Genomic DNA, 14,469 nt, shown 5'->3' on the forward strand with positions numbered 1-14,469 from the left:
ACCTGCAACATGCGGTCGTGCATTATCCTGCTGAAATGTGGGGTTTCGCAAGGATCGAATGAAGGGTAGAGCCACGACTCGTAACACATCTGAAATGTAACGTCCACTGTTCAAATTGCCGTCAATGTGAACAAGAGGTGACCGAGACGTGTAACCAATGGCACCCCATACCATCACGCCGGGTAATACGAATACACGCTTCCAATGTGCGTTCCCCGCGATGTCGCCACAGATGCGATCATCATGATGCTGTAAACAGAACCTGGATTCATTCGAAAAAATGACGTTTTGCCATTCGTGCACCCAGGTTCGTCGTTGAGCACACCATCGCAGGCGCTCCTGTCTGTGGTGCAGCGTCAAGGGTAACCGCAGCCATGGTTTCTGAGCTGATGGTCCATGCTGCTGCAAACGTCGTCGAACTGTTCGTGCAGATGGTTGTTGTTTTGCAAACGTCTCCATCTGTTGACTCAGGGATCGAGACGTGGCTGCACGATCCGTTACAGCCATGCGGATAAGATGCCTGTCATCTCGACTGCTAGTGATACGAGGCCGTAGGGATCCAGCACGGCGTTCCGTATCCCCCCCCCCTGAACACACCGATTGCATATTCTGCTAACAGTCATTGTATCTCGACCAACGCGAGCAGCAATGTCGCGATACGATAAACCACAATCGCGAGAGGGTACAATCCGACCTTTATCAATGTCGGAAACGTGATTGTACGCATTTCTCCTCCTTACACGAGACATCACAACAACGTTTCACCAGGCAACGCCGGTCAACTGCTGTTTGTATATGAGAAATCGGTTGGAAACTTTCCACTGTCAGTACGTTGTAGGTGTAGGTTAAATTTCGCGTCTGTAGCACGTCATCTTCGTGGTGTAGCAATTTTAGTGGCCAGTAGTGTTCTTGCAGTACTCTGCAGTAACCAACGGTAGCGCCACATGCGCAAGTATGCAGAACTCTGAACAGGCTTCTTAACTTCCAGCGCTCTATATTGTAACAACTACTACCCCAGCATCGTGTGCAATCCCGATGGTGTAGTAAGGGCCCACTTTGACGCAAATTAATTACGCCTTGTTGTTTTTGGAGATTTCCAATACAACAACGTTACATTTACTGTGTATGAAGCCCCTTCAAACGGAGGGAAGAAAGTTTTTAATTAAACGTCAGTCTGATTGCAAAGTCATTATAGGTGGGACACAAACTCGGACAGGAGAAGAAAGTGGACAGTGTCCTTTTAAAGGGTCCCATCCCAGCAATTGGATTACGCGATTTAAAGAAACCACGGCAAATCTAATTCTGAACGATTTGACAGGGTTTTGAATCCTAATCCTCGAGAAAGCGAGTCCAATTTAACCATGGCACCACCTCCCAAAGTGAGGCAAGATTCGATACTGATTAAATGACTCCGAATTTCCAGGGTAACACTCTGTGCGCCAAGATTTAGTTGTAGTTGCGATTTCATCGCCTCGCAACTTGCGTGAGGGCATGCACACTGTGAAGAAACACATCAACGAGATGCTGCTTCCACTTAAATGGCATTTTCTAGTGTCAGTCCTGCAGCTGGTCTACAGTACAACAGCACTGCTGCTTATATAAGCTGCATCACACTGCGTCTAGCAGATGTAGTGTGGCTGTTCCCTTACCTGTTATATCACTCAGTTTGTCGAGTTCTGAACGCTAGTGCGTTGCAATGTGGTAACAACCACCTGCACAATTCCTGAAGTATCTTCTAGAATGCATGTAGGAAAGTCGGCGGAGTGTTTTTATGGATGCTGGTGGGAACCTGTTTGGCGGAAAACAGCTTCTTTTTGCATAGTGAGTGGAGTGGCCGTGACCGACATCGATCTTTGTTTCCCCACTTTTAAATTACCTGTATTTTATAACGCAGTACCGAAATATCTTATAGCTGTTTTGATCCTCATTGCTTTGTTATGTTTCTTCGGTTTTTTAATTGCAAATACTACACATGTAAGAAATATAAATAGATTTTCAGTACTCTGAAACTGCAGTTCCATAATACACAGAAACAATCACCAGCTTCAGCCTCATTTTTAACACTCAAATATTCATTTTTACGGGAAACTTTTTAATAAATTGGTGTTCCATTAAAGAGTAAGAGAAGTGTTATGTAAAGCAACAGTTCACACTTTGGATATGACGATTTGTTTCAATTTGTCACAAGCTTTATCTACAGTTCTTAGCTATGGGAATTCCTTCGATGTATCAATACTTTCCCAAATAAAATATTTGCCGAAATAAATATTTTTGCAGGGCGTCCCATTCCTTTTTTGAGACATATTTTATTATTAGGCCATAAGGAGTGACACAGCATAGTGCTATACAGAGGCAAGAGGTGTTACACTAATCACTTACAGTCCTCCGGTATGGCATGGCTTGCCAGAAGCGTGAAGATATTTACGACAGGTTAATCGACGCGTTTATCATTCATTTCCACTAAATTACGATATGATAGTATTGTTGTGATATGGTATTTAAATTTGTTACGGCATTCTTCAGTTCTTGAGGTGCTCAAGAATTGAGTTAGTGTATTCCAAGTGAAATGCTGTAAGTTATTTGCTCCATTCAATGCAAGTATGCGTGTTGCTCATGTGAAATGTTGATTGCCCGATATTCTCTTCACATACTCTTAAATAGAAATACTACTGTCTACAATTATTCAGAAATTTATATATAACAGATTTCTAGTTGCACAAGTTTCGAGTTGAAAATAAATCGAATGCAGGAATGTTTGTGACTGTATAATTCTCCACAGAAATACAACTACAGAATTTTTCACAAATAAATGGCAAATCGATCGATCATTCAGTACAACGTCATGGTTCATTAAATACATTTTGAAACATGTGAAACATTTACATCACATGCACACGTGTGCTCTTCCTCTACTTCTTCGTCTTCTTCCTCCTCTTCTTGATAGACTTCCTCATTCTACCCTGAGGTTGTCACTCCATCTTTTCCTTGGACGGCCAATATTTCTTTTACCAGCTTGTAATTTATTTCTTCCGTTCATCCCTCCTGTCTACGTGGTCGTTCCATTCATGTTTTCTCTTATGCGCTCACTCATTAATGGAGTCCACTTTACATCCTTTTCTATTATTTCCAGTACTCGCTCTATCTCGTAGTGTCTTCCCTGTAATATTTCGCAAAATTTTCATTTCTGTGGTTTCTAAAAGTCTTTATGCTTTCGATGTTTCCAGTCTTGTTTCAGCTGTGTATCTCATAATTGGTCTCATTATTGTTTTTTATTATTCTTGCCCTTGCATCTTTTCTTATATGGTCGTTTTTCCAAATAGTATCATTTAAACACACAGCCACTTTGTCTGCTTTTACTACGTGTTCTCTAAGTTCCTTTTAGACATTTCCATCGCTGGACAGTTCAGTACCAAGATATTTAAATGTCGTTACTTGTTCAATATTTTTTCCACACACCTCTTACACAGATCTAATCATACCTTTGGCTTTTTGAGTGAATATGACCATGTTTAGGTTTTTGGCTGTCACATTAAATATATGTAAAAGTTTCTACAGGTTGTCTTCACGGTTTTCCGGAAGAACGGTATCATCAACATAACTAATGATTTTTATTTATTCGTCCCCCATTCTATCACCACTAAGAGTCGTCTTCTCCAATACCGCTATTAACTCCAGAATGAAATTTTCACTCTGCAGCGCAGTGTGCGCTGATGTGAAACTTCCTGCCAAATTAAAACTGTGTGCCAGACCGAGACTCGAACTTGGGACCTTTGCCTTTCGCAGGCAAGTGCTCTGCTACACAGCTAGTTAACCTCAAACCAGTTTTCACCTGGATGTAGTTCTGATTTGATCCATTATAAATGGTTTTTTAAAGCCTGCTACTGTGAAAACAATAGGTTTGTTTATAAATAAATCTTCTGCTACCAGTCACGATTTTGTGTATTTACTTTTCGCACGGCAAATGATTCCCATTTTCAAGTGCGTTTTTGTGTGTATTATGCCATTTCTATTGATGTCAATGTGTGAGAGTCTGCTTCATTTCGTTGACTTTTACTGCAATATATAAGAAGCACGTGAATTTTTAGTTGGTTATCGATTCTTTTGGTGTAGCTAGTGGCGAAATGTAAAACAATTTGTACTTACAGTTTTCTAATGATCCATTTGTGCAGAGTCTCTCACACACTAAACCTCACACGCAACTTCTTGTACACTTTAAATATCGAAAATATCTTTCATAAACAAAGAAGCTACAAATTTGTTCTTACAAGTAGCTGACAGAGACTACATTATACGTCTTCCACAGATTATGATATGCTTTTGTACAGAGGTTATTTATCTTAACAATTTGGCTCATAATTTACTTATATTGATTTTACAATTGTGCTTATTTCTATGTGTTACTATTTTTATTGAAGTATGCTATCGAAACAGCTGAAGAAATTCACTGTCTCACTTTCCACTTTTTCGTTTAATATTATCTTCATATTTTCTGTAATGTGATGTGGATGTATTTCCAGTTCTTCTAGCAAATCCATTTAAAATGGGTTTGGTAGAAGAACTGGGGATGTATTCATCTAAAACATACTGTTCCTCTGCATGGGTTGTAATGATTTTTATTTCAACTGCTATTACTTTTGTTACGAGTTTCAGGAGTGAAGTCATTAGATTTATCCCTCTGTAGTTGGATGGGTCTTTCTGATCTCTAATACTAGTTCTTCATACATTTGAAATTTTATTACCAGCTACACAATTGTTAACCAACTTGGTTAGTTGTTCAATTAGTGGATATCCTCCACGCTTCAGTAATTCATTAGGGATCTTAACTTTCCCTGGAGACTTCCTATTTGTAACAGAATTCAGTTATTTCTATCTCTACATGTGAAACAGTTCACTTGTATAGTAATTTCTGTTCTCTCTTCGTTTTCTGACGAGTGCTCACACGACTATTTTGTCAGCTCGTGTGTGACAAACACGGGTCCTTGAGCCTTTGCAATACTATCTCCCTTTGTGTGTCCCCTGTCTGTCTGGTTCCTCTTCCCAGGGAACCACCCAATCACAGCCAGAGCGACGGACCTGGCGAGCCGGAATTCCCAAACTGGGGGCTGTTCAGCGCCACCGTCCCCTGTTGCCATAAACTCCGGGCGTGCTTCAGCGACCACCGTCGTGCGTAGCTGAGGGACGTTGTGTCTCTCGAGGAACGGGAGATCCACAAGGTTAATTGAAAGGACATTAACAATAAGGTCGGGTGGAATACCACCCAGTGAAAAACGTTTGTATTTTTAAGCATATTTAAATGTACCATATTTGATATAAATAAATCAAATGATTGTTGATATACTTCGGGAAAAGGAACATTAAAAAATAAACATTTTATTGAAATAGGTTACACGTGACTATATGCCCAAAAATCTTGTCTTACGCGTACTATTTTACCAGTATCCAATCACAGACAGCTAGGTACTTTCATCACTATAGTCACTATGGTACAAGGTATACAGTTTATTATAAAATAATTCAAAAATAACGAAAACAAAGTAAGTATTATTATTACTTTGCTAAACGCCGAGGCAATTGGAATACCCCGCATTCTTTTGTCACCACACAAACGTCTATAGCATTCTGTACAAAAGGAGTAACCTCTTCTACCATTATTACACTTATTTTCATTGAAAACGTCACATCGATGAGGTTTTCTTAGGCAGTGACGCATATTCCGGTTCACCCTCTTCAGTGCCGAGATATCTCTTGACAGAAAGTTGAAGTTCTGTTCGTAGATGAGAATTATAAGCTCACTCCTTCGTAAGTGGTTCCGTTAAATCAACGAAACGTCTTAAAGAATCGGTCACGTTTTCTTCTGTAGAAGCGTTGTGTGTGGGTGCGATTTACTTTTGAAAGTACAAATTGCGTTCTCACCAGCAGCAAGCAGAACTCCGTATAAATATCGGAGTGGCCATCTTCCAGTCTTGGGTGTGGTGCTCTTATCGTGACACAGTTGCTCGAAAAGCATTTTGTCGTATTGTAGAATTCGATTTGTTGACGCTTCTGTTCCAGGTGAATCATGAATGGGTGATAAAATAATATTTTAGTATTTCTTTGGTGTAAAAGAAATGAGCTTTCAGTCAGCGTTGTACAGAAATAGGAAGTGCGTACCTGGAGCTGAACATTCCCTGTGGTATTTACAATGAATTTCTGCGTAACGTGCCGACCAGTGTCAGTTTCATTTTAGTCAATACGTTGACCAGTTCGCGTAATGTAAACCAGTTGTCTGATGTGATATTTCTGTTTGTGTTGCTTAACATATCTCGTCGGCATGGAAAGGCTTACTGGTTCTTTATTCTTTATTTTCTTCCCAGCGTTAGCAATTCCATTCAAAAAATTAAGTACTTTTGCGTCACACACTCGTATGCGGACAATTTTCAAGACATATTTTCCAGTTGGTTTATCTTTTTTTGCGTAAATACTTTGAAAGAACAAAGCTAAGTAACGTTTCATCCACAGTGAAGTATTCAATGGAGTATAATGCCCTTTACACTGAGTGGTAAAAATAGTCCACAACTCTCGTAAGGCCGCAAAATTATTGTTTTGTTTCCTTTCATCTCGTGTTTTCTTGTCGTCGAATCTAAGGGCACGGATAAGAAATTCAAAACGGTTCTTCAATATTGTAAACTGGAGAATCGGAGGTCCGTGAATTTTTGAAAACATTTCCCCGATGATCAAATGGGAATTCATGTATCCGCTCCCTTAAAGCAACCCACAACGCACTTTGATCTCAGGTTTCTCTCTAGGTGTGGTATGCAGCTGGACGGAATTGAGTAGCCTGTCTGTTCATTCGGTTTCCTGATTTGTGTAATTCACCAACATATCAATCATTTCTTCATTTACAAACAACGAAAATAGTTTTCCTTTATCCGTTATGTCTTCAGCGATACCCGCAAGCTAGGGAAGGTGTGATACTATATTTTTGTAGGCGTTTTCGCAAATTTAGACTTTAAAAGGCGTGTTTCTCCATATTGATTCTACATCTTCCCAGAGAGTAAAATATCTAGTTCTTTCCTTGTTGTCTTTGGGTAGCTGCCGTTCTTCTTAAAGAAATCCCACCTCGATTCGAATTCATCGTCGATGGTCTCATCATCAGATAATACGCCGTCCCATGTCTCTGGGCAAGATTCATCAAAATTTCCTTCATCGCCATTATGAGAATCTATCCCCATTTGCCTCTGCAACTCCTCTGAAGCCTCTTCTGGGGTTGTGAACCCAGCTCTCTGGGCCATTGTGGTATAACCTAAAATAGAGTGAAAAATTAACGATATTAACAAGCTTGGGCAGAAACCCACCTGAGCTACTGTCACGTGCATAACAGTGTTGGGTGGAATCTCACCCGAGGATCGTATGTGGAGTAGCAGTACGTACCACAGAGAGCAGACACCCCTCCAATACCCTGGGCGTGACGGGCTGGGCTGCGTTAGACTGGGGATTACGCCTAGGCTACACAGCACACGCGCGCTGATACCGTGGCCACATACTGAGCTTTGGTACCATCGTCGGCACTAATGTTGGTACGACTCAGTTGCTTGTCGGTATTTCGACCAAAGATCGATGGACGTTGGGCCAATATCGATATGCTCCACACATTGGCGCCAACATTGTTGACTGTCTTCGTCAACTCGGTTTTTTTTTTTTTTTTTTTTTTTTTTTTTTTTTTTTTTTTTTGTTCGTTTGTCCTCCGTCGGTAACTGAGTTTGTTCGCTCGTTCTTCGCTGTAATTATTTCAGTATTTCTTTCGGCATGTCTCTGTGTGAAAAATGGAGCACTCCTCAAGTTCTGGAGTTACTGGAACTGTATCAACAACAAATTCATTTGTGGTATTAAATGTCAAGGAATCATAAAGCACAAATGACAATGCTGATACATGGGAACACACACACAGACAAAAAAAATTAGCATGAATTGCTTCTTAACGACGTCAAAAGAATAAAGATTCCTTAATGTCGTCGTGTGATCTTTACCAAAAGAAGACGAAACAACCCATTAGTTCAGAGGCATCAGTGTTTGAAGTTCACAAAAGCACATGGCTCGCATATGAACTAATGGACAGTTTTCTCGGCACAGGCTATAGCAAGAGAGATACCGACGAAATAAACGCAGAGGTAAATGTATTGAAACAAAGCTTTTTTTATTTGATCTTTTATTTATGAAGTAAGCACTTGTACATGTTTTTGTACTGCAGATCTGGCCGAATAAATGCAACCTGCAAATTCTTCATGTTTTTCTCTCACATTTTCCGTTGGCTGTCTTGTATGAGTTAGTGTAGTAGTGAAGTTCGATTTTCCTGTAACATACGTTGTATTGCATCTTCAGGCATGTAAATATTATGAGAAAGTTCTGCTTTCTTTTAAAAAGTTGCGTAATATTACATGTGTAAGTGTCACCAGTTTTGCTTTTCCTAGTTACAACAACATTAGTTTCTGAAAAACTCTGGAAGCATTTGTCATTATATCAAATGTACATTCAATTACAACTCTGGCACGTGTTAACTGCTTGTGGTTATCATGGAAGATTATTTGCGAGATAACACACTTAATATTGAATACACATTTATTGATCACTCGTACATATAACAAAGAATGGCTGTTACACAAGAACAAACTAGTCCAAATAAGTAAGGTGTCAAGGATAGTGCACCCTGCGCCAGAGATGCCTCAAAGCACAGCGGAGAAAAGGCTCACGAGATGAATTCGTAATCTTGGTGCCAATGCGGCGGTTGTAGGTACCAGCCAGCGCAGGAAGTGGGAGTGCAGAGTCGGCAGTGCTGCAGCCTAGTGGTTCCAACGGCTGCACGTGAGAGGTGGCGTCGGGCAGAGGTGAGTTCACCGGAGGCAGGACAGCTGCATCGGAAGGAAGGTCGTCGTTGAAGGACCACGCCAGTTTAAGTGTATTAATTGAGACTGTCTGGGGCCATCCACGGAGATGGACGATGAACGTGTTGGTACCGCAACGTAGCACACGGTGAGGGCCCAATTAGGGCAGCTGAAGTGGTGCACGCTTAGTGTTGTCCCACAGCAGAACAAAGCCGCATGTAGCTAGGTCTTCGTGGATAAACACAAGGGGGGTAGTGTGGGCTGGGGCAGGTGGGTGTGGAGGACCATGATGTGTGTGCAAACATGCCCGACCAGGGTCGGGAGTTCCTCGGATGCGGCGGAAGGTGAATCCTCGACGAATTCGGTGGGGAGAAGAAGAGGCTTGCCATACTGAACCTCAGTGAGCGAGACGTTAGGATCTTTATGAGCCGAGCGAATACCCAGCAGGACCCTTAGGAGAGCCTCCAACCACAGGCCTCCATAGCACATTAGGGCGTCGTTGAGTGTGCAGTGACACAGCACGATGAGGCCATTCACATGTAGGTGGTAAGCTGTGGGATGAAACTTGGTGACGCCGCAGAGTTTGCAGAGTCGTGAGAAGAGGGTGGTCTCAAATTGGCGTCCCTGATTGGTGGTGAGCGTTGGGGGCAGATGAAGGAAGGGGCGATGGTCTCAGACCTGATGTCAGTAAGGAGGACTGCCTTGATCCAGCAGGTCACACAGTCAATGACCGATAAGATATATCTGTGGCCCTTGGGTGGATGAGGGGGACCAACGACGTCGATATGGCCGTGCCAAAAACGGCCCTTCGGGATGTCAGACTTGTTCAAAGGAGGTTGGACGTGCCTGCCGACCTTGCTGCACCGGCACGGAAAGCACACATTGCTCCAAGTGTGACAGTTGTGCTTTACATCAGGCAAGACAAAGCACTCTATAAACAACTGCATCGTGGCTTGTGTCCCAGGGTGAGCTAAGCCATGCAAGGCAGTAAAGACACTATGACAAAGGGTGGCGGGGACCAGAGGGCGAAGTGTGCGTGTAGAAGTGCACAAAAGACAGGGACTGCCGAACCTGGTAGTATATGGGGCTGAACAGTGAGCGATGAGCCGCTGTCTGATCTTAGCCGCTGTATATCGTCGTCGTCGGCGTGTAGTCGGGCCAGCTCCTCCAGATTCAGTGCTGTGGTTAGCATTCAGATGCAGGAAGGGCAGTCTGCCACAATGTAATCCGCACGACGGATATAGCATGCGTTGGAAGAGTTTTGACAGATGTAGTCTGTATGGCAGAAACGCCTGGGTGGAAGGTCTTTAGCTGGATTACGAACAGCGTCCACGAGAGGCTTTTGATCTGTATAGATCGTGAAGAGTCGCCCCTTGAGGTCAAAAAAATGGTTCTAATGGCTCTGAGCACTACGGGACTTAACATTTGAGGTCAACAGTCCCCTAATTTAAAACTACTTAAACCTAACTAACCTAAGGACATCACACACAGCCATGCCCGATGTAGGATTCAAACCTGCGACCGTAGCCTCACTGCAGTGCTGTAGATAGGCGATGTGTGGTACCCCGTGCATGTGACAATTTGGCGGAGGAAGAGGCGATGCGAGTGCATAACTCACCATTCTGGGTGCGGAGTTCGTCGATCTGGGAGCGCAAATATGATAGATCAGAGTGTTGTGTGGTTATGCACTCGACCAGGAAAGCACATGTAGAAAGCATAGCCAAGGAGGCAGAGAACGAAGTGGTGCTGAACTCGGAGGTGCACGGAACTGTAGAGCCGGATTCGTGGCAGAGCATGATGGCCTACAGGTCTGGTGAAAGCTCGCAATGGTAGTCCAACCCTATCACAGGTTCACCAAAGTCGGCAGTGTGGAAGGTCCAAGGGAAGGTGTGAACCAGTGAAAGGTGAAATGACATCTTGATGGAGCTGTGGACCGCAATTGGAGAACAGTTGCTGGCGATCAAGGCGAGGGTAGAGGGCGATAGCACGTCGATAGCATGTTTGGCCGGAATGATGCTAACATTGGCGCCAGTGTTGACAAGAAAGCATATGCCGGTCTAGATATCTGTGGCATGCAGTAATTGCAATGCTGAAGGGGACTGTGCAGCATCGTACGATAGGCACCGTGAAGGTACATAGCACCTAAATGTGCCCGCTAGTCTCGTTTAGGTAGGCGCAGGGCATGTGGCAGTTGTGGGTGGCGTCCAGTGTGAAACCAGCACAGCAGGTAGGCCAGTTGGCAGGCTAGTGCGGTGCAGCTGGTAGCCTATTGGGCCGCTGCTCGGGTGAGGTCGGTAGCTGTTGGGAGCTCGCTGGCATGTCATCCTGTAGGTCACTGGGTGGCATCTCCTGATGAGCAGCTATGGTGTCAAATCGAGCGTGCCGGCCTCTGCCAACAGGGCGTGGAACCAGAGGTGCAAGTGTGCCAACTGAGTAGGATGGTAGATATGTCGTTCGTGACAGGTGGTGTCGGTGACGAATGATGGTGTAAGCCTGATCGGTCATGCATAATAGAACCGCGAGAGGGTCAGCGGCACGAGACAGTGGATGAAGCTGCAGATCCAAAGGCATTTTCCCCGCCCACAGTGTCCAAAGAATGGCGTCAGGCAGAGCGTAGTCGTCGATTAATGTACATAGGTACAGCCAAAGTTGCGAAGGGGTGCGGTCATCAAGATGCTCCTCGTGGATACTTTGATGGATAACCTCTGCCAGAGACGGAAAGGAGCTAGGTAAGCAGTGATTTGGCTGTAGAATATTTGTGAGAGGCGGGCAGTGAGAGGAGCAAGTTGCTGATGAGGTCCGTATGTGTGTAGAGATGGCTCATCAAGCAGACAAAACAGGCGCTGTCGTCGGAAATGCCGTGGGTATCCAGGTGGTGCCCCACTAAGGTGAACCAAGTTTTTGGGTTGTCTTTCTGCAATGCATATAGCTTAGGGAACACATGTTGAGTCAGCACCAGCAGGCAGAGATTGGTGTGGGCAGAGCAGTGCACCTCCAATGCCAAAAGTGTAGTAGCACTGAACGGTACATCACCTGAGCACCCGACATCTGGGTGGGGCAGTGGCTACATGCAGCACATTATATGGAGGGGGCAGAGGAGGCGGTGGGCTTGTAAGCTGGCAAGGTGTGTCCAATTGGCAAAACCAGACGAAGAATACAGTGCAGTTGTAAAGTCCGGTGCCATTGCAACAGTGGGCGGGAAGTGGTCATGGCGGCGCCACAGGGCGGTGGACGCTGTAATTGGAATGGGCAGAACGGCTGGCACCATTACAAAGGCGAGCAGAAGGCGGCTGTGGTGCAACCACGGTGCGATGCTCGCAGAAACTGGTACAGTCAAGGCGACCAGCGTCTTCGAAATGGTGTGCAGTGGGGGAGGGAGTGCTGTGGCACTATGTAAATGAGAATGTCCTACCCCATGAATAGAAATGTTCGATTCACAGTCCTGTAAATTTGCTTATGCTTCAAGCCATCCCGAAGGCAACGATGTACATGAAGGATAAACCACAATGTCTTTAACTGGCACGTTCTCCATGTTGTGATTAGGTGTCAGACACTGTCCATGTTGTGGCTGTTGTGCTGCCACACTAGGCGGCAGCCATATTGAACTGGGTAAAGTTAGGTGGCCGTCAACGTGGCCGGGCGTAAATAACTGTTCACTTTTAACCAAGTTCGAAGGAGGTACACTTGTCCACACAAGGTCGCAATCGGCAGAGTTGATGGTGCCCGTTACACTTGCACCCAAAATCACATGTAGATTCATTGTGGCATAAACAATGCGGTCTGGCACGCGATGCGAGTGAATGACGAAAACAAGCATAAATAACGCTGCATGAGACGTCGACATTGTCGGGGTCACCACTGTGGTTATCACGGAAGATTGAGAGATAACAAACTTAGTATTGAATAAACATTTATTGGTCACTCGTACATATAACAAAGAATGGCTGTTACACATATGCGTTCTGAAAGTTAACATAACAACAAACTAGTCCAAAGAAGGTGCCAAAAATAGGGCACTTTGCGCCAGAGATGCTGATTGAATAGTCTCTGTTGACTACCAGTTGGTGATATTCCTGGATAGGGCTTCATAATTTTGTCTAATAATGTAAATGCAGCATCTGACACAAAAAAATAATGGACTGGCAGATTTTGGGAAACATAATTTAGTCGGGGAACTGCATCAGTGTGACTGGAACTACCTTTATACTTAATTGATAGGAGTCTGTGTTTTGTAATATTTTTGCCAACCAAAGCCCCAACAATCTGGGAATTGCCAAGTGTTTTCGAATTTTGTACTACAAGAAGCCATCCTTCACTGCCTGCAGGCACCTGAAACAGAAAAATACAGAAAAAGATTAGTACTTTCACTATAATAGTATAGAATGATTTTGGTACACATTAATTATGGGATATAGTTTCCATTTACTAACATTGTATGTTACTTTCAGACTTTGCCAATGAAAATTAGAGTGACAGTGAGAAGACTGGATCTGTTGAAGATGGGTCTATTGCAACATCAGCCAAATACAAATGTTAGGGACTGCCAGAAATTGACCAAGCAAAGAGGCAGATGGATCAAGCAGTCTCCATTTCAAATCCTAATCGGAAGGAAAGTAACCAGAGCCTGATGATGTGGACTTGTATTTCCAACTGCTGGCAAGAAACGAAAATAAACAAATAAAATTGAAAATTAAAAAAAAATGATGATGAAGAAGAGAGAGAGAGAGAGAGAGAGAGAGAGAGAGAGAGAGAGAGAGAGAGAGAGAGAGAGAGAGAGAGGAAATAATTCAAACAATAGACAATTTTTTGTACAAAAAACAATGAAAACACATTATATAACACTCCATCAAAGTTTATCTGCTACCCAATATTTACAGTACATGCAGCAGCCAAATAGCAAAGGATATACAAAGAAACAAGTTACACCATTGCCGACATACTTAATACAAAGGGCATTTTTACTGTCCAAAAGTTGTGACTGATTCTTATTCTGTATTTTTAAAATTTTATTTTGTAATAAAGTGTCCCTTATATCGTTATCAAATATTATTCCACATACTTACTGTCTATATTTTCAACTTTCCTTTAACTGTGTGGTTGAATTTTATGGTGTTACAAATGCTGGCTTTGCAAACTTTGGGCACTATCAGTAATGTCACTTGAATGGATTTCTATTGAGAAAAGGTAGCCTTTTCAAACTTATTGGTGCTTTTGGTTACTGAATATAATTTTAAAAATGAGTTTTATCTTAACGTAGTCATTCAAGGCCTCACACACTGCTTTGAAATATTCAGGCACTAATAGCGATATAGTTTGAATGGATATTTTAAAAAGGAAATGTTGGCTTTTGAAACTGTTCCTGTAACAAAAGATCAAAGCGTCACTGCCAAACGAACTTTAGCATGTTTAGCTTCCCTCTGGCAAGTACCTTATTTTTATTTTGGTTTCAATCATTTGAAGAAGCAGTTAAAAATAAGTTTTTGGTATATGACAACTATTATCAAATTATCCTCAGGATTCGAACACCAAGTTGCCTAATAATTGACATTCGTCATACCAGCAAGATCAATTACAAATAAAATCAAATTGGTGAAATACTAATAACGGTAAT

General features: G+C 42.9%; 1 long non-coding RNA gene across 1 annotated transcript in view; it reads left to right on the forward strand.

Moving 5' to 3' along the window:
• Positions 1 to 13,605, forward strand: part of LOC126273061 (uncharacterized) — a 79,911-nt gene extending 66,306 nt beyond the window's left edge. Inside the window, exon 2 of the long non-coding RNA XR_007549301.1 lies at positions 13,307 to 13,605. This is a non-coding gene — a long non-coding RNA (uncharacterized LOC126273061). The remainder of the gene's footprint in view (positions 1 to 13,306) is intronic.
• Positions 13,606 to 14,469: the final 864 nt, after the last annotated feature.

Source organism: Schistocerca gregaria, chromosome 1 (assembly GCF_023897955.1).
Source record: "Schistocerca gregaria isolate iqSchGreg1 chromosome 1, iqSchGreg1.2, whole genome shotgun sequence".
NCBI lineage: Eukaryota > Metazoa > Arthropoda > Insecta > Orthoptera > Acrididae > Schistocerca > Schistocerca gregaria.